At 44.4% G+C, this 22,571-nt stretch overlaps 1 protein-coding gene and 1 long non-coding RNA gene across 10 annotated transcripts in view; one reads left to right on the top strand and one right to left on the bottom strand.

Annotated features, from left to right (window-relative positions):
- DGKD (diacylglycerol kinase delta) overlaps positions 1-22,571 on the top strand; it is a 110,761-nt gene that overhangs the window by 28,548 nt on the left and 59,642 nt on the right. Inside the window, exon 1 of one of the 7 annotated variants that reach the window (XM_045034652.1) lies at positions 19,412-19,485. The exons of the other annotated variants lie outside the window; for them this stretch is intronic. The gene's annotated coding sequence lies outside the window, so the exon portion shown is untranslated. Of the gene's footprint in view, positions 1-19,411; positions 19,486-22,571 lie in introns of those variants that run through there. 7 annotated transcript variants of the gene reach the window in all.
- On the bottom strand, positions 1,973-21,097 carry LOC109502943. 3 transcript variants are annotated; one of them, XR_002744964.2, is made up of 6 exons: positions 20,681-21,097; positions 17,182-17,330; positions 13,600-15,490; positions 13,332-13,514; positions 2,808-3,532; positions 1,973-2,700 (listed from the first exon to the last, which is right to left on the bottom strand). It is a non-coding gene; the product is annotated as an uncharacterized LOC109502943 (long non-coding RNA). The 3 variants fall into 3 exon arrangements; XR_002161873.3 differs by having other exon boundaries at positions 1,973-3,532; XR_002161872.3 differs by lacking the exon at positions 13,332-13,514 and having other exon boundaries at positions 1,973-3,532; positions 20,681-21,096.

Here is a 22,571-nt window from a genome sequence, read left to right on the forward strand (position 1 = left end):
CTTTACATTTAGGATCTGACATTTTGCATGTTAGTTTCGGATAGTTTCAGGTTTTGTTTTATTTATTTATGGGCTGATTATTGATGTTGCTGTTGCAAATGGGATTTTTCTTCCTCCATTTAAACTTTTATTTATTTTGTTTTGATATATCTAACTGCTCTTGGTTCTGGTTCATGGCTTATCGAATTAGTCAGACTTCCCTGGTGGTCTCTCTTACTTGATTCTTCGTTTTACTTGGAATGTTTTTACTTTTTCACCATCAATTTTATTGTCTACTTACTAGCTGGGGAGATACTTTGAAAACTATGTAAGTGGATTATTCTGTGATTTGTGGCTTTGAGAGTGTTAATAGTAAGAGGTGTTGACTTTTATTGGGGTGTTTTGAGCATTAATTTAGTTGATCATATTGGTTTTAGGTATTTACACACTTCCTAATAATAAGTTGGTCTTGGTCACGTTAGATTTTACAACCTCGTTTTGTTTAGGCTTTTCCTATCTAATGTGTATGGATGGACATTTCCTCTGGAGTAGGAGGTAGGTAGCCTTTGCTGTTTTGATCTCAGAGTTGGACTAGCCCCATAAAATTCATTTAGTAACTTTCCATAACTTTGTGTGTTCTGGAACACTTTATATGGCTTTAGAATTGATGGTTTCTTGAAAAGCTGAGAGAAATTACTTTAAATTCTCGGTCATAGGACTCTTCAGGGAGGTAAGGCTATGAAAAGGTTTGTTTTTGCTTTCTGATGATTGGAGCTTTTTTACTGCTTGACTCCATTTTTGTATTTTATTTTCCCCCTTATCCTGCACCTTCAAATTCAGTGGCATATATTATTTGCACTTGAAACATCAGTGTGTCTGGTTTTATCCCTTTTGTATTTCTAATTTCCTTTGTTTAGCTTTTGTTTTTCTTGTCAGATTTCTTAAACTCCATCACTTTTGTTGTTTTATATGAGAACCAGTTCTTGGATTATTGATCAGTTCCATTTTTTCTGGCACCTAATTGAGTTTCTGCATTTATATTCATTGTCTCTTTTCTGCTTTTCACAACTTTTAAAAACAACCTACTGATTAGCTTATTCTCATTTTCGTTATGTGTGTGTGTATGTATATAATTATATACACAATGAAATTGTCTATGTGATGAAAACATGAGGGACTCTTAATTGAACTCTGAGTGCCTTTCTGTTCACATTCTGAAAGTTGTTTTTTCTCCCAGTAGAAGAGTGTGATTAAAGACAAAATACTTTTCAGGGGTGCCTGGGTGGCTCAGTCGGTTAAGCATCCAGCTTTGACTCAGATCATGATCTCCTGGTTCGTGGGTTTGAGCCCTGTGTCAGGCTCCGTGCTGATAGTTCAGAGCCTGGAGCCTGCTTTGGATTCTGTGTCTCCCTCCTTCTCTGCCCCTCCCCTGCTCACGCTCTGTCTCTCTCTCTCTCTCAAAAATAAACATTAAAAAAAATTTAAAATAAAAAGCAAAACACTTTTCTGATCCAGTTATTGAAGAAAATTTTCAAGTATGGAAATGTAAATAGGAAATTTAAAACAATCCATATTCCTATTACCCAAAGATAACTGGTAATAATTTCGGCCGATGTCATTCCCACCAAATACATTTTATAAAATACGGTTTTTTAACCTTCTTTCTTTAGTTAACAGTGAGCCTTTTCATCTGTAATATCCTCTAAAATCTTGTGTATTAATGTTGCATGGTATTTCAGCGTATATGTGTGTTAAATTTAACCAGTCCCTACATTGAACGTATTTTCCTATCGTAATATTGTGATATGCACTTGTACACAGATCCTTTGGTGCATTTCTGATTATTTCTTTAAATTCTTGGACATGGAATTCCATTTGAGGTACAAAGTAGGAGCTGTTAAAAGGCCTCTGAAAAATGGGTGATACATGTCACGACTTATATGAGCCTTGGAAACGTTAGCTAAATGGAAGAAGCCAGACACAAAAGGCCACATATTTGATGATTCCATTTATATGAAATGCCACAGTAGGCAAATCTGTAGAGACAGAAAGTAGCTGAGTGGTGGGGCGGGGGCCTGTGGAGGAGGGAGGAATGGTTGCTGGAGGTACAGGCTTTTTTCAGGGGGTGACAAAATGTTCTAAAATTAGATACAGGTGATAGTTGCCCAACTTTGGGAGTATGCTAAAAGCCACTAAGTTGTACACTTTAAAAGGGTGAACTCTGTGGGAATTATATCTCGGTAAAAATATGGAAACAATAGGATGGCACTATGCTTTTGGTACCACGTGAGTTAATACGGAGCTCTGTCAGCCTGCTCCGGCAGTGAACCCTGATTTGTATGTTGTCTCTATGGGAAATGTGTTCAGAGTGCCCACGCTGGACTTGCAGATGTGGAGGCAGTCTGTGTTGGAGAAACCTCTGGAACCACATCTCTGTCAGGTAGTCATGGACGATTCCCAGCCTTCAGGGACGAGGCACCAATTCTCTCACATTTATTTTTGATTTCGTTAGTGCTTTAAAAACTGCCTTTTCACCTGAGGATGTACTGAGAGGGGACAAGAGAAAGATTAATACTGAGGTTACCCAGAAACATGTGTAGATAGGCAAGCTCATCCCATGAGTGATCCGTGATGACGTATGGAACATGGAGATACACGGGGCGAGTTCACGGCCCGCTTCCCGCCAGTCATGCTTCCGTAGAGAGTCCGGCAGTTCCGGAGCTGTGAGCAATAGAAGTATTTTCTTGGCTTAAAATTCATACTTGATGATCTTCCCCCTCAGTCACCCCTGCAGTATTTCTCGTCCGCACCCCGAACCTGGTGCTTACCATGCAGCCAACTGCCCGAGTCCCTGTGTGGGTCTGTCTGAAGTCGGCCCTCCCGAAAGGCAGGGCCCGGCCGTGGACTTGGCCAGTGCTTGGCACACGTGCGCCAGGAGCAAGTGCAGGACGAATGCATTTGTCCAGAAGCTGCTACGTTTCCTGGGACATCTCATTTGGTTTTCCAGCTATTCCTGGAGTAATTCCCCAATTGCACAATGTCTACTAAATTGCCTGCCTGCTACAATCAGTCCGTGAAAGCTGCTGCAATTGGAAACCTTTTGTAGCTGAGAAGCATGAGTACATTTACTCCACAGTACAAAAGGCTCCATTTTTATTTCTCCCCCGGATGGCCAGAGAGCTATAACGTTAAGAAATGAGGGCCCATAGGACAAGAGACTGCCAAGGGAGATGGGGGAGGGTATGTGGGGAGGGGAGAGATTTTAGACAGGCTGGATGGAGGAGGTGTCACAAACGAGGCTCATGTAACTAGAGGGGGTCTGCTTGTCGTCCTGTTCTTTAAGAACAGTGTGAGGCTGGGGTGAGGCTGGAGACGTAGAGATTGCCTTCAGATTCTTCCTTGGTGGCGTGGCGGCAGCGGGAGCTTCCAGAAGATGGGGAGTAGAGCTCACGGTGTCTTCTGCCTTCTCACCTTCAGGTGGGGCCGCCCCTCACAAGGCCAAAAAAGTGGCGTGAATAGGAGAAGGGAATTTGCCAGCTTTAGGTTCCAGCCTCTGTAATGTGAAATTATATGTTTCTGATGATTAAACATGTTAATACTAATCTCTGAAAACTTAGAGGCTTTTCATATCTCATTGCCAACTTTCCCTTAGAACTTATATCAATGGGACTTCATGAAAGTTCTTTTTTTCTTAAGTTTATTTATTTTTAGAGAGAGAGAGAGTGAGAACATGTGCACATACTCTAGCAGGGGAGGGGCAGAAAGAGAGGAGAGAGAGAATCCTGAGCAGGCTCTGCATTGTCAGCACAGAGCCCGATGTGGGGCTTGAACCCACAAACTGTGAGATCATGACCTGAGCTTAAGTGGGATGCTTAACTGACTAAGCCACCCAGGCGCCCTAAAAGTTCTTTTTTTAAATCCTTTTACAAACACCATGTTTTAACATTTTAGGATATCTTTGCCATTTTGATAGTTTAAAAAATGGTAATTTGTTGGGGTGCCTGGGTGACTCAAGTCGGTTGAGCGTCCAACTGTTGATTTCAGCTCAGGTCATGGTCCCAGGGTTGTGGGATTGAGCCTTGCATCTGGCTCCACGTGGAATGTGGAGCCTGCTTGAGATTCTCTCTCTCCCCCTGCCCCTCTACCCTGCTCACATTCTCTCTTTCTCTCAAATAAAAAGGGTAATTTGTTTTGATTTGTTTCTTCAACTATCAAAGTGAGGTTGAACATTGGCTATTTGAATTTCTCTCTTTATGAATTATTTTTTTTTCATGGGCTTTCAGATAGTTAGACACTGTATTTTTAGGGTTCAAATTACCTTACTCATTGGCTTTCTCTATCTAAATTTGCCCTCACTGGTTGTGATAGTTTTAGTGCTTTGTCTTTTTCATTTTTGAGAGTGAGCCAGTGAGCAAGTGAGCATGGGGGAAGGGCAGAGAGAGAGGGAGACACAGTATTGGAAGCAGGCTCCAGGCTCTGAGCTGTCAGCGCAGAGCCCGACACGGGGCTCGAACTCATGAACCATGAGATCACCACCTGAGCTGAAGTTGGATGCTTAACTGACTGAGCCACCCAGGTACCCCTGTCTTTTTTTTTTTTTTTTTTTTTTTTCTTTTAAAGTAGATTTCATCTAGTAATGGTGGGGCTGAAGTTACCAGGTAAAAATTCTCATTTACCTTCATGCTTCTTTCCTTCTCATTTTCTAACATGTTTTAAAATTATTTTCAGCTTTATGATCATAAAATTACAGATTTATACTGAAGGTGTATTTTTACTACTATAACTTTCCAAAGGAGTTTATCAATGCAGAATTTCCACTTTACTGAAACTATATATTTCAGATAAGTTTTTAAATGGAAAAATGACTTGCCTACCAAAAAATACATGAATATAAGTGCAAGCTTGATGTGTAATGACCACTCAGATTGAGTGATAGAACATATCCAGGCCCAGAGAGGCTCCGCTCGTGATCTCTCACAGTCATGGTTACCCTCCCCTCTCCAAATGTAAACACTATCCTGACCATCCAATACTGTAGATTAGTTTTGATGGCTTTAGATATTTGATATAAATGGGACTCATAATGTATATTATTTTGTATCTTTTGTGATCTGTACATTTCCTAATATCATGGCACTTGGGGGATTTTTCTTGTTGTATTGTTATTGATTTCTAGCTTAATTTTACTATGATCAGAGAATATACTTTGTGAGTTTAAACCTTTGAAATTGATGAGACTTTTTATCACCTACAAGTTTTCATAAATGTTGCATGTGCATTTGACTGTAACTCAGATTCAGTAGTTCCTGTATGCAGTTGATTAGGACAAAGGTTTAGTTATTTTTCTCAAATATTTTATAACCTACTGATTTGTTTTTCCACTTTTCCTATTAGTTATTAAGATTGATTAAAATCTCCTGTGATTTTGGACTTACCTGGTTTTTGTTTTCATTCTGCTAGTCCTGCTTTATATATGTAGAGGGTTATTTTTAAGTGCATATAGATTTAGGGTTATTTTATATTCTTACTAGATTGAGCCTTTTATGAAATAACCTTCTGTTCTCTTCATATTTTTTTGCCTTAAAGTTTACTTTGATGTTACTATAGCTGCAGTAGCTTTTTTGTGGTTGGTAATTATTTTGTAAGTAATGGTACATAATTTTCGATTCTTTTGCTTTCAAGCCTTTTTGTTTGTATCTCTTGTAAGCAACATATGGTTTTGTGGTTTTTAAAATTAACCATTGTATTATTTAATTGGATTATATTTTCAGTTGGGTTGGATTATTTTTAATCTGTGATTAGTTTAGATACTCTTGTATTTGGGTATAAATCTAACATATTCTTTTTGTCTTTTTATATTTTTTCACACATTTCTCCCTTTCTTAAATGGATTAATTATTTCTTTTTACCTTCTGTTATAGCTTGTTTTTTTTTTTTTTTAAGATTCAGTTCTTTAATTTTTAAAAATTTTTTTTTTTAATGTTTATTTTTGAAGGAGAGAGAGACAGAGTGTAAGCAGGGGAGGGGCAGAGAAGGAGGGAGACACAGAATCCAAAGCAGGCTCCAGGCTCTAAGCTGTCAGCACAGAGCCAGCGGATGTGGGGCTCAAACCCACAAATTGTGAGATCATGACCTGAGCCGAAGTTGGACACTTAACTGACTGGGCCATCCAGGTGCCCCTGTTATGGCTTGTTTTGTATGCATTATTTTAGGGGTATTTGGGTGGCTCAGTTAGTTGAGCGTCTGACTTTGGCTCAGGTCATGATCTCACGGTTCGTGGGTTTGAGCCCCTCATTGGGCTCTGCACTAACAGCTTGGAGCCTGGAGCCTGCTTCAGATCCTGTATCTCCCTCTCTCTCTGCCCCTCCCCTGCTCATGCTGTCTCTCTTTCTCAAAAATAAACAAACATTAAAAACAAGTGTATACATTATTTTAGTGTATATTTTACAGATTACAAAATACATCCTTGACTTTAATTAAATTCTAATAAGAGTACTAAAGTAATAAAGAAGTACTTTTAGTGCATCCCAGATAACGCAAGGACCCTAGAGCCTTTACACTCTCTATACTCTTCATTGCTACTGAAGTCATAATTGAAATTACAATTAAGTTGTGGTACTTAAATAAAAAACAACCATCTCTGTACTCTCCTCTAGCCTTTCTGCTGGTTTCTTAAATTTTATAAATATTTGAAGCCTCATAGGACCTTCATTTAGATTTATAATGGATATTTAACCTTTCTGTTGCTTTTCATTTCTTTTTGTATTTCTGTGATCCATTTGTGGTAATATTCCTTCTGTGTGGAAAAACTCCCTTCAGCATTTCTTTAGTATAGGTTTCTCTTTTTGTTTGAAATACCTTTATTTCACCTTTTTGAAGGATGCTTTTGCTTGTTACACAATTCTAGCGTGGCAGTTATTTTCTTAGAGCAATCTAGAAATGTTATTGTAGGGGTGCCTGGCTGGCTCAGTTGGTGGAGCATGCGACTCTTGGTCTCAGGGTCATGAGTTTTAGCCCCACGTTGCACAGATAGCTTACATTAAAAAAAAAAGTCCTTGTATTTTAGCTTCCATTATTTCTGTTAGAAACTCATTAGCAGCTCATTGTTGCTCCTTGGATGGAGTAGTATATTCTTCCTACTACTTTAAAAATTTTTATTATGTTTTTTTACGATTTTTCCAGGCACAGCTCTTTGTATTTATCTTGCTTAGTATTCCTAGCGCTTCTGAAATCTATGGATTTAGATTCCTTTTATTGTCAGTTTGGGCAAAGTCTTGGTTATTATTTCTTCAAGTGTTGCTTCTACCCATTCATTTTTTCCTCTTATTCTGGGGCTTGTGTGTTAGATCTTTTCACTCTCTTCCATTTGTTTTTTGTATTCTTTAAAAAGAGTATTTTCTATTCTTTTCTCTCGGGATGTTTTATTATCATTATTATCTTTTGATGTTCTTCAGGTCTTTCTTGTTTGTTATTAAATCCATTTCAGGGGGCACCTGGGTGGCTCAGTTGATTAAGAGTCCAACTCTTGGTTTTGGCTCAGGTCATGATCTCACAGTTCGTGGGTTTGAGCCCCACACTGGGCTCTGTGCTGTCCGGACGGAGTCTGCTTGGGATTCCTCCCTCTCTCTCTCTCCCTCTGCCCCTCCCTTGCTTTCTCTGTCTCTCTCTCAAAAATAAATAAACGAACTTAAAAAAATCCATTTCAGTTCTTTTGTCTTTCAGCTTGAGACTTTTCATTTGATTTTTTAAAAAAGATTTCTAGTTGCCTGCCAAAGTCCCTATATTAAGCATATTTATGTTAAAGTCTATGTCTGAAAACTCAAATATCTGGTGCTTTTATGGGTCTTCTTCTATTGTCTGGCCTTTCTGTTGGCTTTTGTTCCTTTAGTCTTTTTTTCTTGCATGCCTGTTAATTTTGGTTGACAAATATTGTTGGAAAACTGTCAAGATAATTTTATGCTCAGGTGATGGTGTCTTCCCTTAGAGAGCATTTACTTTTGCTTCTAGTTAGGTAAGCAGGGTAGCAGCAGATTGTCTTAAATCCAGTTTGTGATAGAGCTAATTTGAATGTGGGCTTTACTTTTTCCATTGGCCGGTCTCTTTGCACTCCTTATGGGATACTCCTTCAGAAGTCTCATCTATAAATTTGAGGTATTCGTTCTCTATTGGGCTCTGAATTTGTGTTTTTCCCACCAGTCCTGTGGTATTACCAGAAGCTCTGTTTAGCGTCTCAGCCTCTTCCACTTATGAGTGAATCCACTTATGAATGAATCTGCAGTTGTCACTAGTTTAATTTTTTCTGCATCTTGTCACTCAGTGATATTTATAGGTGTCTGACATTAAGATCACCGATTATAAAACGTGAGATACCATTTACTTGAAGGATGATGTATTTACCAAAGGGAATAATGTTTGGCCTTTGTCATTTATGAAATTTGTTGTTTAGGTCTTCTTATGATCCTGTTTTTAATTTACCTGATCTTCCATAGACTGATGAAGAATTACTCTATTTCAGGACAATTATATTTGTCATTTTATTCTTATATTTGCAACATGTTTCACCTTCATCATTTTTGAAGCTCTTTTAAAAAAAAAGTGCGTGGATGTTAATACCACCATTCCTGAGTAACCATTTGTCAATAAGGTACGATCTTTTTTACACTGAATAGTTCTTACCACTGTGATACTAATATTGCCATCTTTTTTTGTTCAGAATTTAAGAATGTGTACTTCCCTCTCCCACCCTCACTTCTAGCTTCAGTTTTTCCTTGTTATTTTAGATTGTAATTCTTGTAAGCTGTATGTGGTTAGAAGTTGTTTTACTTCAGTCTGGAGCTCTTTGCCTGTAATAGTGGACTTTAGACATTTTCTACTTGTCAGGGTTTGTGCACTTCGGACTCCTGTGTTTGGTGGCTGACTGTTGTGCTTTCTTGATTGGATGCTTCCTTGGTACCTCTCTTCTGTTTGGCATTTTTGTGAGTGGTGTGCACTGTTGATATTTGTTAATGATTTGAGTTTAAAATTCCTTTAAAAAATACATTTATAATTCACAGATTTTCTTATGCTGTATCTGCTTATAGCCAGCCCAGTTGGTGATGTCCTTTTCTGGTCAACCTTTGTAACTGACAGGGTGTTTAGTCACATAGAACACCCTTCTCAGTGCTTTCTTTCACCAACTGTTGTTTGTATTACACTAATGAAAATGAGAAGGCACCGAGGAACAAAGAAAAATAATGTAGAATGTTCTGCTTTCCACAAAGGAAACAAAATATGGTGGTTTTTTTTTTTTTTTAGATAATTCCAACGACATCATGTCTTCTGATCCTGGTGTTGGAGGGGAGGCATCTGAAGCTAGCCTTGCTGTTGTCGTTATCGTCGAGGATATCTGTACATTTCTGCTTGAAATCTTGTGGGATTCTTTTTCTCTTCTGTGCTGTTGGATTTTGCTTACTAGTTTGTCTGGTATATACTAAATCTTCTGTCTTCCAGACTTGCTTTTGGTTTTCCAACTTTCACAAAGATCTTTTTTTCCTTTTATTTTCTGTATAGTTCTGGTTCATGTGCTTTGTCTTGTTCTTTGGGAACTTTGTTGTTTGCTCATTTATTGGTTCAGAATATGTCTATTGAGGGCCTGCCCAGGGCGGAGCCATTCTCAGTGGTGGAGTTTCATTGGTGAGCAGAAAAGAGGGGCTCTTCGTCAAGCTCGTGTCCTTTCGGGCCTCAGGGCAGCACGCAGGAAGAGGTGACAGCTGAAACAGGTGGTAGGGAAGGAAGGCTGCATAGTGAGGACCCCCCCCCCCCACTGGTACTGGGGTGGAGTTGGGAGGACTGCCCCTGAAGAGGTGATATTTTCCTTGAGATGTGAAGACCGGTTAGTGGTAAATCAGCTGAAGGAAGTGTGTGCAGGTGTGTGTGCCTGTAGGCGCCCTAGAATGGGGCAGGTCAGGGGCCCAGTGTGTGCAAAGGCCTCGTGATGGAGGACACGGCACAGCCTGTGTGAAGAAGCGGAAGAAGGGCTGTGTGGCTGCTGAGGCCTGAGGGGGAGAGGGAGACCAGGGGGAGGGCTCCAGGCTTCATGCTTCACCAGGTAATACCATTGAATCGTTCCGTTTGGTGAATTTCCCAGACTTGCAGTGTGAGAATGTTATACTCTGGTTGCAATGTGGAGGGTGACCTGGAGGAGGAAGGGAGAGGGCGGAGGGTATGTAGGAGGCGGCGGGAGAGCACCTGCTGCTGGTTCTGAGTGGAGGGGGACGGAGGGCGGGCACTGGACAGGTGGTGCCATCGGCACAGCCCCGTGGAGGCGGATGAAGGTGTCGGGTTTTGTCCAGGAGGGTTCTGTATCTCCGTGTCTGTCGAGTTCTCCTGCATTATTTAAATTTGTTGATTTTCCCAGATTCTATTTAGGAAAGTTTTAATTTTATTTCCTATTGCATTTCCTTATGATTTTTATCCCCATCCAGCATAGCTTTCATGTTATTTTTGCCTTGTTTTTATCTCCTGGCCAGTTCTCATTTGATAGAGAGGTTTTTGTTTGTTTTTTTTTAATTAATTTCTTTATTTTGAGAGAAAGCACAAGTTGGGGAGGAGGAAGAGGGAGAGGGAGAGAATCTTAAGCAGGCTCCACGCTTCGCACGGAGCCCGATGTGGGGCTCAGTTTCACAACCCGGAGATCATGACCTGAGCTAAAATCAAGACGCTTAACAGACTGAGCCACCCAGGCACCCAGATAGAGAGAGATTCTAAAAATTCTTTCTGTTTAATGTCATTTTCTGCTTCGGGAAAGATTTTCCATTTTCTCTTGGGCTTCCAAATGTTTTCATTGATTTGGATTTCCCCCTTGCCTGATCTCTTTATCTTTGAGTTTTCGGTGGTGATTTTGTCTTCCAGTCCCGCACTGGCTTCTTTTATGACCTTCCCGGAGTGGCATAGAGCTGTAGAGTGTGCAGGGAGGAGCAGGGCCATCAGAGTTTAGTGCTCTTACTTATTTTGCCAAGTCAGTGTTTTCATCATTTAAAGCTTTGTCCTATTTTAATAAAGATTCGATGAAATGTCATCACCTCCTTTAATGTTACTTGAAGTGTCAAAATGCCGCAAAAACAAGTCCAAGTAGTGGGGCGTGGCACAGCTCCATTCCCCCTGCCCCCCCCGTCCCCCCCCCCCGTCCCTGAGAGCCCCTCCTCTGAGTCCATTTGGGTCTGCTTGTCACAGGGCTGTAGCATCTCCTGCGCGAGAGCAAGGGTTTAGTTTTGCTCACTGCTGTACCTGAGAGCCCCCACACAGTACTGCTCGAAGGGTGACTTGATTGCCACTGACTCCAGGATGACTTGGGCCCCGCCCCGTTCCTCTGGCTGATCTCACCAGCAGAACGCTTCCAGTGCGCACTCTGGGCGGCAGGGCAGGTCTGCCCTCACGTGGTGTGTGGTTCCATGGGCGCAGCGGGCCGGGGAGGAACCAGCTCGGGGCTGCGGTGGGGGGCAGGTGTCAGGGGCGAGAGTCTTGGAGGCCTGAGGCTGAGAGGGAGCCCTGGCCAGCAGTGCGAGTGTCCAGGGGGTGGAAGTGGTTCCTGCCAGAGAGGCAGAGCGTGTGAGGGCGGCGAGATGGGCAGAGGTCAGAGGTGAAGTGCTTTCCACGCCGTGCGGAGTTTGGACTTTTTTGTCATGGGTACTGGGAAGCCGTTAAGGTTCTTCTAAGTCACCAAAGCCGGGGTTGGTGACTGTTTTTGTTACAAGTCTGGCTGCTGCCGAAGACGAGGTCTTGCAGGAAGAGGAGGTCAGCATGGATGTGTGGAGGTCGGACGGGTGCCCTTGCTGTGGCCCAGTGGGACGTGTGGAAGCCTCCATGGAGCTACTGTGGAGAGGAGGGGCCGGATGGAGAGCAGGGTTGCAGGCGCTTTGGCTAGGCACTTCTCGTTGGTACCATGCTGTTCCTTGTCTTGCATGACTTGGGAATTCAGTAGGGTGGTGAGGAAAACTGGGATTTTGAGCAGTTGGTAATTGCTGCTTTCCCAGAAAGCAGCTCTGCACGAGGCCCCACGGTACATGCGTGCAGGGCCAGACTCAGGGGTGGCTGTGGACGCCCTCCCTTTACCAGGGGTGCATCACTGACCCCTCCAGTTCTGGAAATTTCACCTCAGAGGCTGACTTCATGGTTGCTGGTGTCAGAGGCTCTGTCCCTTTTGAGGGAGAGGTAGAATGAGCCGAGGTGAATTTAGTGAAGGTTTTCTAAGCTAAGTAGGACCGAGGGACTCGTCATCGGAGGGTGACACAGGTGCTGCTGATGGACAGCGGGAAGCAGGTTGAGGGCTGACTGCAGGCGGGTGCAGGCCGAGTACTGGCCCATGTCCCTTGGATGGCAGGGAGCCCGGGGCCCACGGGGATTGCGAGGCGTTTGCACCCGCATTGCCTGGGAGAGGACGGTGGCTCTCTGGAAGTTCATTCCGCACTCTGGAGCCCTTTACCTCTGTCGGGGAGGTCATCTGCTGTCCCAGCATCACGAGCTTGAGGCCTGACCCCCCGCCTCGAACCCCTTGGGCTCTGGTGCTGGTGTTGGACGGTACCTCGGCCCTGGGACCAGCAGCCAGTTCTGGTCTTGTCCAGGTGCACGTCCCGTTCCCCAGGCTGGTGGGTGGGGGTGCCCACGGCACCCTCCCTCGGTGGGGCTCTGGGTCCCCCCTGAGCAGCCAGAGGGCGGGGACGGAAGCTGACGTCATCAGGGACCGAGAAAGCCAGCGCTGTGGGGGAACAGGATCCCAAGGAAAGGACGGGGCTTTATAAGTTACGCAGCTTGTGTGTTAGGGACTCAGGCTGTAATAGGTTCGGTTACCCTTTGCTTCATTTTTGGGGAAAATGATGTGCTATGTGGCGTTCCATGTTCTGGTTTTCCCAGAGGAATCAGGGACTCTGTCTTTGAATGTCTGGGATCTGTATTTCCTCAAGTGTAAGAACCTAGACAGTAGAACTAGGTTATATTCTTTTTTTCACCGCTGAAAGTACCCAGCGTGGGACCTTGTGCAGAAGCAGCAGGGCTCAGAGACAAGGACTGGGAAGCCAGGTCATGAATCTCAGCTCACTAGCTGAGTGGCCCTGGGCAAGTCACTGAACAACTCTGAGCCTCAGCTTCCTCATCTGAGACATGGGATAATAATAGTACCTACTTATGGGGTTGCTGTGAGGATTAAATGAGCTGATAAAATGTAGACATGACGTAAGTGTTGGCTGTTGTTAACATTATGATTATAGGCACTCACTGCCTATCTGTTCAGTGGGTAAATTGAAAGCAGTGGACCAAATTAATTTATGACATCCTTTGGTACTTAACTAGACCTTTTTCTTTTAGTTTGAGTTACTTACATTTCTTAAGTGAAATGTTTCATACTTTCTCTGTTTGCTGAATAATAACTTCTAATTAAAATCACTGTGGATTATTCTAGTCTTCACTGGCCCTAAAAGCAGTACTCTTATCCCTGGGGTCCTGGCAGCAACCTCACTTGAGTTGGACCTTGAAGAGGAAAGACAAGTTTGACTGGAATATGCCTGAAATATAAAACCATTAAAAAGAGTCACATTCTGCCCATTTCTAAAAGCAGTGTAAATCATCAAGGGCCACCTCAGTTCTTACCTCCTCCAGTCCATGGGACGTGGCGCTCCCCAGCTGTCCCAGCCTCTCGCCTCGCCACGGACCTGCTCCAGCCGACCTGCTTTTTGTAGGGAACCAGTACCCCTGTGCACAGGTCACCCTGGTCTTGGTGGGGCTCCTCAGTATGGGGGCCCTTTGCTGAAGTTCCCTCTACAGACCTGTCCATTCCTCAAAGGTAGGGTGACAACTGTCTCTTCTGGGAGGTCTTCCTGTTCATGCCGTGGTCAGAAGGTAACATGTTGCCACCTTCTGCTTACTCAGGGCAGCGGTTCCCAAACTTGGCTGTGCCTGAGCACCCTTTGGGAAAAAAATATTGGCACCATCCCCAGAGATTCTGATGCCGATTTGTAAGCGGGTGACTTTTCGGTGCTTTCCATGATTTTGCAGTGCAGCCACGTTTGGGACTCACACTCTTGTGATGCCAGGTGCGCACAGGCTCCTTAGTAATCTGTGCACTTGGTCACACTTTCTTAGGTCTTGACTTGAGGCCGGGGGTTCTCTTTGAAGCTTGCTGTTCCCCGTGCAGGACGCACATGGGCTCTGTGCCGGCGAGCGTGAGCCAGGAAGGAGGCTTTGTTGCTTCTTTCTCTTCAGAGAGGATATTGAATGGTTCGTTCGCCGCAGTGGACTATGCTGTGGGTTGCTGTTACCCTCTTACAAATGCCCTTCGCACTGGGCCGAGAGCTTGCTGGGAGCTGTGCGTCTTTGGATTCTGATGAGCAGCTATGGGTTAGGCCCGGCTCCTTTTTCTGTGTGTGTGTGTGTGTGTGTGTGTGTGTGTGTGTGTGTGTGTCCCTTAAGTTTGACAGTGTGAAAACTTCTTATCTACCCCTGGAGAGCCCAGCAACAATTTGACAACACTCCGGCTGTACCTTGGCATTCTGATTTCTGAAAACAAACAGAAACCAATTGGAAAAGACGCAGGTTTTGGACAGACTTGTTTTTCCTTCTTTCAAGCATCCAGCGTGGAGGTACTCTCTCTGCCCAGTGCCTGAGGGCAGACGGACATGGATAAACATGTCCCCTGCACTCAGGGACTTCTCACAGCCTGTTAGACGTGAAAAGAAGTGATTATAGTGTCCCGTGACAGGTGTAACAGCAGAAGGGGCAGAACACAGTGCGAGCGTGGGGCAGATCTCTGTGGGCCCGGGGGCTGGACTGGCCACCGAGAAGGGGCGAGTGAGTGGGCTGGGGGGCGGGCCCCAGGAGCGTCCCGGGACCGGAACCCGTGCAGGCAGCTTACCCCCTTATTGTGCAGAGTGCTTACATCATAATAATGGTTCTAGAGGAGATTTAAAGTGAGGGGAGGAAAGGTCACAGTTCAGCAGCTCTTCTCTTTCTCCGAGTCCCTCAGGCTTTTGCCGGGGGCGTATGCTGCTGTTCCCATGTTACACGCAGAGCAGCGTGTGTGTAACTTTACATTTTCATCGTAAGCCCTTCCACATCATGGGTCTATAACGATCACTTGTGTAGGTGGAGACATTTCATCTGTAGATGTGGCAAAGTTGATCATGTAAACTCTATTTCCTCGCTCTGTAGCACTGGGGGCTCAGAATGCGTTCAGGTGTTCGTGCAGATGGTACGGCTAGAACAAGCATCGTAGGCCGCAGGAGGGACGTTTGGGAAAATGAGTGTGGTCTCCCTTGCAGAGCAGCCCCTGTGCTGAGCCCCCTGCCCGAGAGAGGGTGCAGTTCTCCTTGAGCGGGCAGCCTTCACTCTGTCTTGTGTCCTTTTTGTTGCCTGATCTATTTGATTCGGGCTTGGTTCTGGTTTATAGCTTCCTCGGCTTCTGTCTACCTCATTTCAGATGGATCATGGTTGGGGCTGTACTGTGTCCTGATTCCCCAGAATCTCTGGTGAGCGTGTCACGTGCCTGTGATAAAGGAATAGAGGCGAGGCTGGGTTGATGATGAGGAAGCGGGCAGATCAGGGGACCTGGGTGGAAGTGACCGAGCTGAGCTGGCCGAGGAAGAAGCGAGAGCAGAAGGGTGGGCTGGAGAAGGGCAGAGGATGAGTGAGTGCACGCTGGCATGAGGGGCAGGGGTGTGAGAGGGAGCGGGGGGGCGGGCACGGGCAGAGGGCTGGAAGCGAGACGCCAGTGTCTGTTGGCATCATGTGAGAACAGAGTAAAGGGAAGGAGAAGGCCCTATTAAATAAATTTAAATTTATTTTTAAATTTCAGGAAAATGGATTGCAAATAATGGGGATGGACAATAAAGAGGGTTTTCAGTATGAACTGGATGAGAATTAAGTGTAGGATATTCATGCTTAGAGGGCCACTTCTGCATCATGCCATATATAACACTGCATGCATAAAAGGGAGTTTATATTGAATTCCCAGTATTTAATGTTTAGAAAATCATAGAGATGTGTTTCTTAGAAGAGGGTTTGGCTGCACAGTTAGTGTCCTGGGGCTGCCAGGACAGACTAGAACGACAGAGATTTATTCTGTCACCCTTCTAGAGGTCAGAAATCCAAGACGGAGGTGTGGTGGGACTGTGCCTCCTCCCGAGGCCTAGGGGAGACTCCACGCCAGCCCCTCCCAGCCCCTGGCTCTCCTGGGCTTGTGGCCACATCCCTCCTGTCTCTGCCTGTCTCCACATGGCTGTCCCCTGCTTCCTGGTTCCTCTCTTGTCTGTTTTCAGAACACTTGTCACTGATTTAGGGCCCAATCAGATAACCTAGGATGATTTCATCTCTGGATCCTTAATTACATTTGCAAAGATCCTTATTCTAAATAAGCTGATGTTCACAGGTTCCAGGGGATAGAATGTGCACATATCATTTTGGAGGCCATCATTCATCCTTCTTCATCTGCTTATAAGAAAAAATGCCAAAATAAGAATGATGTGAACATGTAAAGTTTTATTATTCCATGCAAAAGAAGGCAGTCCTTGGTCAGTATGGCAGTTCCACAGAGTCATCTGGGTCCTTCCAGAATTTGGTTCTCCTAGCTCAAGATCAGTGCCAGAGTGCCAGTCCCCTTTATCTCTCTCTCTCTCTCTCTCTCTTTTTAAGTTTATTTATTTTGAGAGAGAGAGAGAGAGAGAGAGAACGAGCGGAGGAGGGGCAAAGGTGGGGGGTGTTCAGAGAATCCCAAGTGGGCTCCCTGCCGACAGCCCGATGCGGGGCTAGAGCCCATGACCTGTGAGGTCACGACCTGTGAGATCACGACCTGAGCAAAACTCAGATGCCTAACTGACTGAGTTACCCAGGCACCCCTCGTATCTCCTTTTGAGAGAGAAGAGAGAGGGAAGAGAGAAGAAAGTGTGTTGCCTGGTAGCAGCTTTTAACTTTCGTTCGGATTCCTGCAAGGGGTCTGTGGACATGACTATATTTTATTAAAATTGGTTTCCATTGCAATCCTAAGTGTTTCAATTTTTGTATTTAGACACATTCTGAGAAGGGGTCCATAGGCTTCACCAGCCTGTCGCAAGGGGTCCATGGCACAAAAAAGATGTGCCATATTTCAGTGTAATTTCCTATAAATTGGGAATTGTATTCTCATGTGGGATATACGTGTTTAGAGGACTGCTTCTGCAGAATGCCATATTGAAATCTCACCTGGCTTCCCCGAAGTATCGTGGTGCACCTCTGCCTGGTCATGTTTCCACACCGCACGGCTTGCTGGGATGGGGATTGATCCAGCAGGCTTTGCTCCTAGTGTCATCCTAATGATTGCCCTGAAATGACCGTGTGAGGATAACCGTGCCCTGCAAAGAGAGGAGTAATTTGTCATGTCTGTATTTGTGACTTCCCTTTCCCCAAGTAATATTGTTGAGTAGGCCCTACGCACGATGTGGGGCTTGAACTCATGACCCTGAGGTCAAGACTCACATGTGCTACTGACTGAGCCAGACAGGTACCCTGTTATTGTTGAAATATTTAATGGTATGCAGAGGTTTTATGAAGTCTATTATAAAGGTGGTCTTCTTTGTTAGCTGTGTGACTCCATTTTCTCATCTGTGAAATGGGGATAGCCTCTCCTAGGTCACTGGGTTGGCAAAAAAGTGCCCTCTGAGGGTTTCCCGATTTCTATCTCCACTGGCACTCATCAGTGATAGTAAGAAGGTAATAGGGTTCAACTTGCACACTTAGCAGTTATTCTGATACACAGGAATTTTAGATGGAGTACAGAGAGTGTTAAAAAATAGCATCTGCTGGGGCGTCTGAGTGGCTCAGTCGGCTGAGCGTCCGACTTCAGCTCAGGTCATGATCTCACAGTCTGTGAGTTCGAGCCCCGCGTCGGGCTCTGGGCTGATGGCTCAGAGCCTGGAGCCTGCTTCCGGTTCTGTGTCTCCCTCTCTCTCTGCCCCTTCCCTGCTCATGCTCTGTCTCTCTCTGTCTTAAAAATAAATAAAAACATTAAGAAAAAAAAAATTAAAAAAAAATAGCATCTGCTGCTGAAGAGTAGGTATTGGGAGAGTTATTATCCTTAGAATTATCAAGCAATAACTACTAAAAACAGGAGAAATAAAAGGTTCCTGTTTTTAGTAGTTATTGCCTAATAACTTCAAGTAAGAAAGAAGCTATGCAATGATTTTAAGTAATATTTTTAGTGGTTTTAAATCTCGTCTGTTAGGCGTTCATGTTTGTTGAATGAATGAACGTTCCCTAGTAGAACTGCACAGGGTGGAACCCTGGACCTGACTTTCTCAGCTGTTTCCAGTCGACGTCAGCCTGTGGGGTGATCAGGGCTGCTCCTTTGCCGAGGAACCATGACCTTTATCCAGATTTCAACATCAGTTTTCCTTCTCAGCTTGTTTGGAGTTCGGATATTTCCTGGGCAAAACCCCTACGCCAGTCACTTTGGCTTGGAGAGAGGAAAAGCTATATATATAGTTGGCAGATTTCCTTCATGGAAAAACTCTTCCCAATTTCTGTGACTGCAGGCCTGGAGCTGGGGTGGGGCAGGTCGTTCTCGTGGGTTGAGGGTGTCCCATGTGTCCTCTTAAGCTAGAAGACGTGCCAGATGGGAAGCCCCACGTATTTAGGACAGCAGCGCCTGCCACCTGGGCTCCCTGCCACGAGCAAGCCCACCCTGGTTCCTGCTCAAGCACAGGGCTCCAGGAGAGCTGACCTCACGTCCTGGCTGTGCCAGCTGTCAGCTGTGGGACCTGCGCTTCTCAACACCTGTCGCTTTGTCCTCCCATTGTCACAGTACTCCCGTATGCTGGTGGGGCAAGTGCCCGGCACATAGTAGGTGCTTAGCGAATTAAAGGCTGTGATTGTTGAAACAGCCTTTGGGCGGTGGAATGGGACCGAGTGAGCAGCTGCAGGAGGAAGTGAATCCAGCAAATCCTCTGCTTCATAAGCCACTCTGTGTTCTCAGTTTCAAGAAGCAGGAAGAAGCAGGCGTTGAGCCAAATTGGTAGCGTGTGTTTGCTAAGTGTGGGGTTTTGCTGTAGGCAGTGCCTGCCTCTGGAGCCTCAGAGCCAGGTGCTCCACGGCAGGGGTTCAGACTCAGGTCTTACAGTTGTTCCAAGCAGGCAGAGGGAGGGGACACTGTTTCCTGACAACCTTGTGGTGAGTGCTGCCAGTGGTGGTCTCTTAGGTGTATTTAGAGGTGGGGGTATAGGAGGACTCTCACTGGTCTGGGCCGTGTGGTGTTGTCCAGGAGGGGTTGTGTTGGTGAAATGCAAGCCATTTTCAGAGTGAGTGAGTGAGTGAGTGAGTGAGTGAGTGAGTGTGTGTGTGTGTGTGTGAGAGAGAGAGAGAGAGAGAGAGAGAGAGAGAGAGAGTGTTGTTGATGCTTCTAATTGTTTTTATTTACAAATGATAGAGGAAACAACCAGAATGGACAGTTGAGAGACTGTAGTTTGACTCCAATACGTTTAGAGTTTTTCGTGAAGACAAACACTGGAGAAGGTATGTGGATGTGCATGAGTTTTTTCTTAGTGTGTCTAGGAAAGTAATAATTTCAGTCATCCTTTACCCAATATTCTTTGGTACATGTGCCAGGAATATGATTGAGTCAAGTCCTGTTTTTTTTTTTTTTTTTCCCCCTTGAAAGTTAGGAAAATGGAATCATTCTGTAGGATATTATATTTTTTCTTAGAAAAACCCCTACTTTTCTGTCCCAGGATAACCTGGTATTTCAGAGCAGGTAGAGTAGTGAATAGGATCCTTTTATTTCCTTGAAACGACTTGTTATCAAATTAAGATAATTCCCTGCCCTGTGGTGGGGAGGCTCTGGTTTATTGACTCAATAATCCCTACCTCTCCACAGTTGAAGCACCTGCTTTGAAATGTAAACTCAAGAATGAAACACATGATCCCCAACCCCCCCCCCCCAACCCCCGGCTTTTCTTTTTTTTTTTTTTTTTTAAGTCAGGAGGAGGACTGTAGGAACTGCTGTCCCAGTTCTCTGCAGGATGTTCAGCTAAACCTTGAGACTTCAGCCCGGTGTTGAGGTGTTCTCATAAGTCTGGGAGCACCCCCTGCACAGGGCTGTTCACTGGCTGTCCCTTCTGTACCATTTATATTTATATTTTATATTTATAGTTATAGTTACAGTTACAGTTACATTTACATTTAATTTAGTTTTTAAGTAGGCTCTATGCCCAACCTGGAACTCATGACCCTGAGATCCAGAGTCCTGTGCTCTGCTGACTCAGCCAGCCAGGTGTCCCCTGGTGGACTTGCATTGGAAAAACTGGTTCATGGAGTGCCTGGGTGGCTCAGTCAGTTGAGTGACCCACTTCGGCTTAGGTCATGATTTTATGGTTTCATGAGTTCCAGCCCCGCATCAGGCTCTGCGCTAAAAGCACGGAGCCTGCTTGGGATTCTCTGTCTGTCTGTCTGTCTGTCTCTCACTCCCCCCCCCACCCCCCGTCTCTGTTCCTTCCTTGCTTGTGCTGTCTCTCTCTCTTTCTCAAAATATACTTAAAACAACAACAACAGCAACAACCTGGTCGTGTCAGGTGTCCTCTCCACCGTTGCCTGATGGTCCCTGGCTGCCAAAGTCCAGAGATTGTAGATCAGAGTAATTAACACATTTGGGGAGTAGTTAGGAGTGGGTTGGGCCCCACCCCATCCTTGATGGGGCCGGAGGGACACTGACCTTGAGGCGGGAGCCTTGGCATCTGTCCTGCGCGACACTGAAGACCAGCACCATTTCCGTGACTGCTTTCCAGCTGGCCGTTGCCAGCTCTGGCTGTCTTCGGAGGAGGGAACGTTGCGGTTTGCTTTATGTAACAAGTATCTAATCACACCGAGGGATAGATTGGGTATTTGTTGTTCCCAAAGCCGTAAGCGCTGTTTTGTGCAGGGCACTGCCAGCTCACACACCCTGTTGTAGATGAGATAACACCCGTTAATTATTTTTAGCACTCACTTTGACTTGCACAAATTTCCAGGCTTGGATGATAAAACTATATGGTCACCCCAGTCATTCGGAGAAAGGTTCACCCTGTCCTTTAAAGACTATTCCAGTGCATTAGATGTACTTTTTATAACTTAGTTGAGGTGTCGTTGTGGTGCAAGGAACTGCGCTATTTAAAGTGTAAGGCTTGTTGGGTGTTCACACCCCCACCCCCACCCCTGTTGAAACGGTCACCGGTCAGGGCAGCAAACATTTCCATCCCCTGAATGGTTCCATCCCCCTGAAGGTTTCCTGGGTTCCATCCTTTCTCTACACCTTCCCCAGGCAGACTTGGATCTGTTTTCTGTCTTTACGATTATTCTGCGTTTTTTAAAGAATTCTATATAAATTGAATAATCCCATGTAAATTGAATTGAATAACAATTCACTGTAAATTGAAAGTATGTCCCCCTTTTTATGGCATCTTTGGCTCAGTGTAATGATTTTGAAATTTTCCACATTGAGTATAACCACAGTTTGTTCTTTTCCCACAATTTGTTGATCCGTGTACGTGTTAGTGGGCATTTGAGCAGTTTCTAGTTCTGAACTATTGCACGTAAATCTGCCATGAACATTTGTATACAAGTCTTTGTGTGGACGTGTTTTCTTTTACCTTGGTGTAAATACCTAGTAGAATTGCTGGGTATTTAGTATATAGTAGGTGTATGTTTAACTTTTTAAGAAACCGCTCAACTCTTTTCCAAAGTGCTTGGACTTTACCATTCTCGCCAGCAGTGCATGTGAGTTCCAGCTTCTCCACATCCTCACTAGCGCTTGTCTTTTATCTTACGGGTCCCGATAGATGGGTAGCGGTGTGGTATCCTACTGTGCTTTTAATTTCCATTTCCCTGATGACAGATAACGTCTGCGTCTTTTCGTGTGCCTGTTGACATTTTGTCATTTTTTGTGAAGTATATGGTAGAATCATTTGTCCATTTTTGTATTGAATTGGTTGTCTTATTGTTGAGGTGTGTGACATGTGTTATGAATGTTGTTCCCAATCTGTGGCTTGCCTTTTTTTTTTTTTTTTTTAATGGCATCTTTAGAAGAATAGAGTCATTCTTTTTGGTGAAATCGAATTCATCAGTTTTTTTCTTCATGGTTCATGCTTCTTGTTTTTCTATCCAAGAGACCTTTTTCTACCTCAGCACCGCAAAGGTTTTTTGCTAAAAGTTAGGATTATGATTGATGTACAGTTAGTTCTGTGTGTAGTCTGAGGAAAGAGTTGATACCCATTGTTTTCCTTACGGAAGTTCAGTTTTTCCAGCAGCATTGTTGAAGAGACTTTCCTTTTCTCATTGAATCACCTTGCCACCTTTGTCACAAGTCAATTGACCATATATTTGTGAATCTGTTTCCCGACTTTTTCTCCTGGTCCATTGATCTATACATCTAACCTTACCCCAGTACCATACTTGGTTGATTATCATAGCTTCGTGGTAAGTATTGAAATCAGGGCAAGTCCTCTAACTTTTGTTCTTTCTTAAAATTGCTTTGGTTATTTCTCTGTCCTTTCCATTTTCATGTAAATTTTAAGAGTAACTAGTCCATTTCTACAAAATAAGTTTGCTGGAATCTTTTTTTTTTTCTC

This window comes from Felis catus, chromosome C1 (genome assembly GCF_018350175.1).
Source record: "Felis catus isolate Fca126 chromosome C1, F.catus_Fca126_mat1.0, whole genome shotgun sequence".
NCBI classification, from domain to species: domain Eukaryota; kingdom Metazoa; phylum Chordata; class Mammalia; order Carnivora; family Felidae; genus Felis; species Felis catus.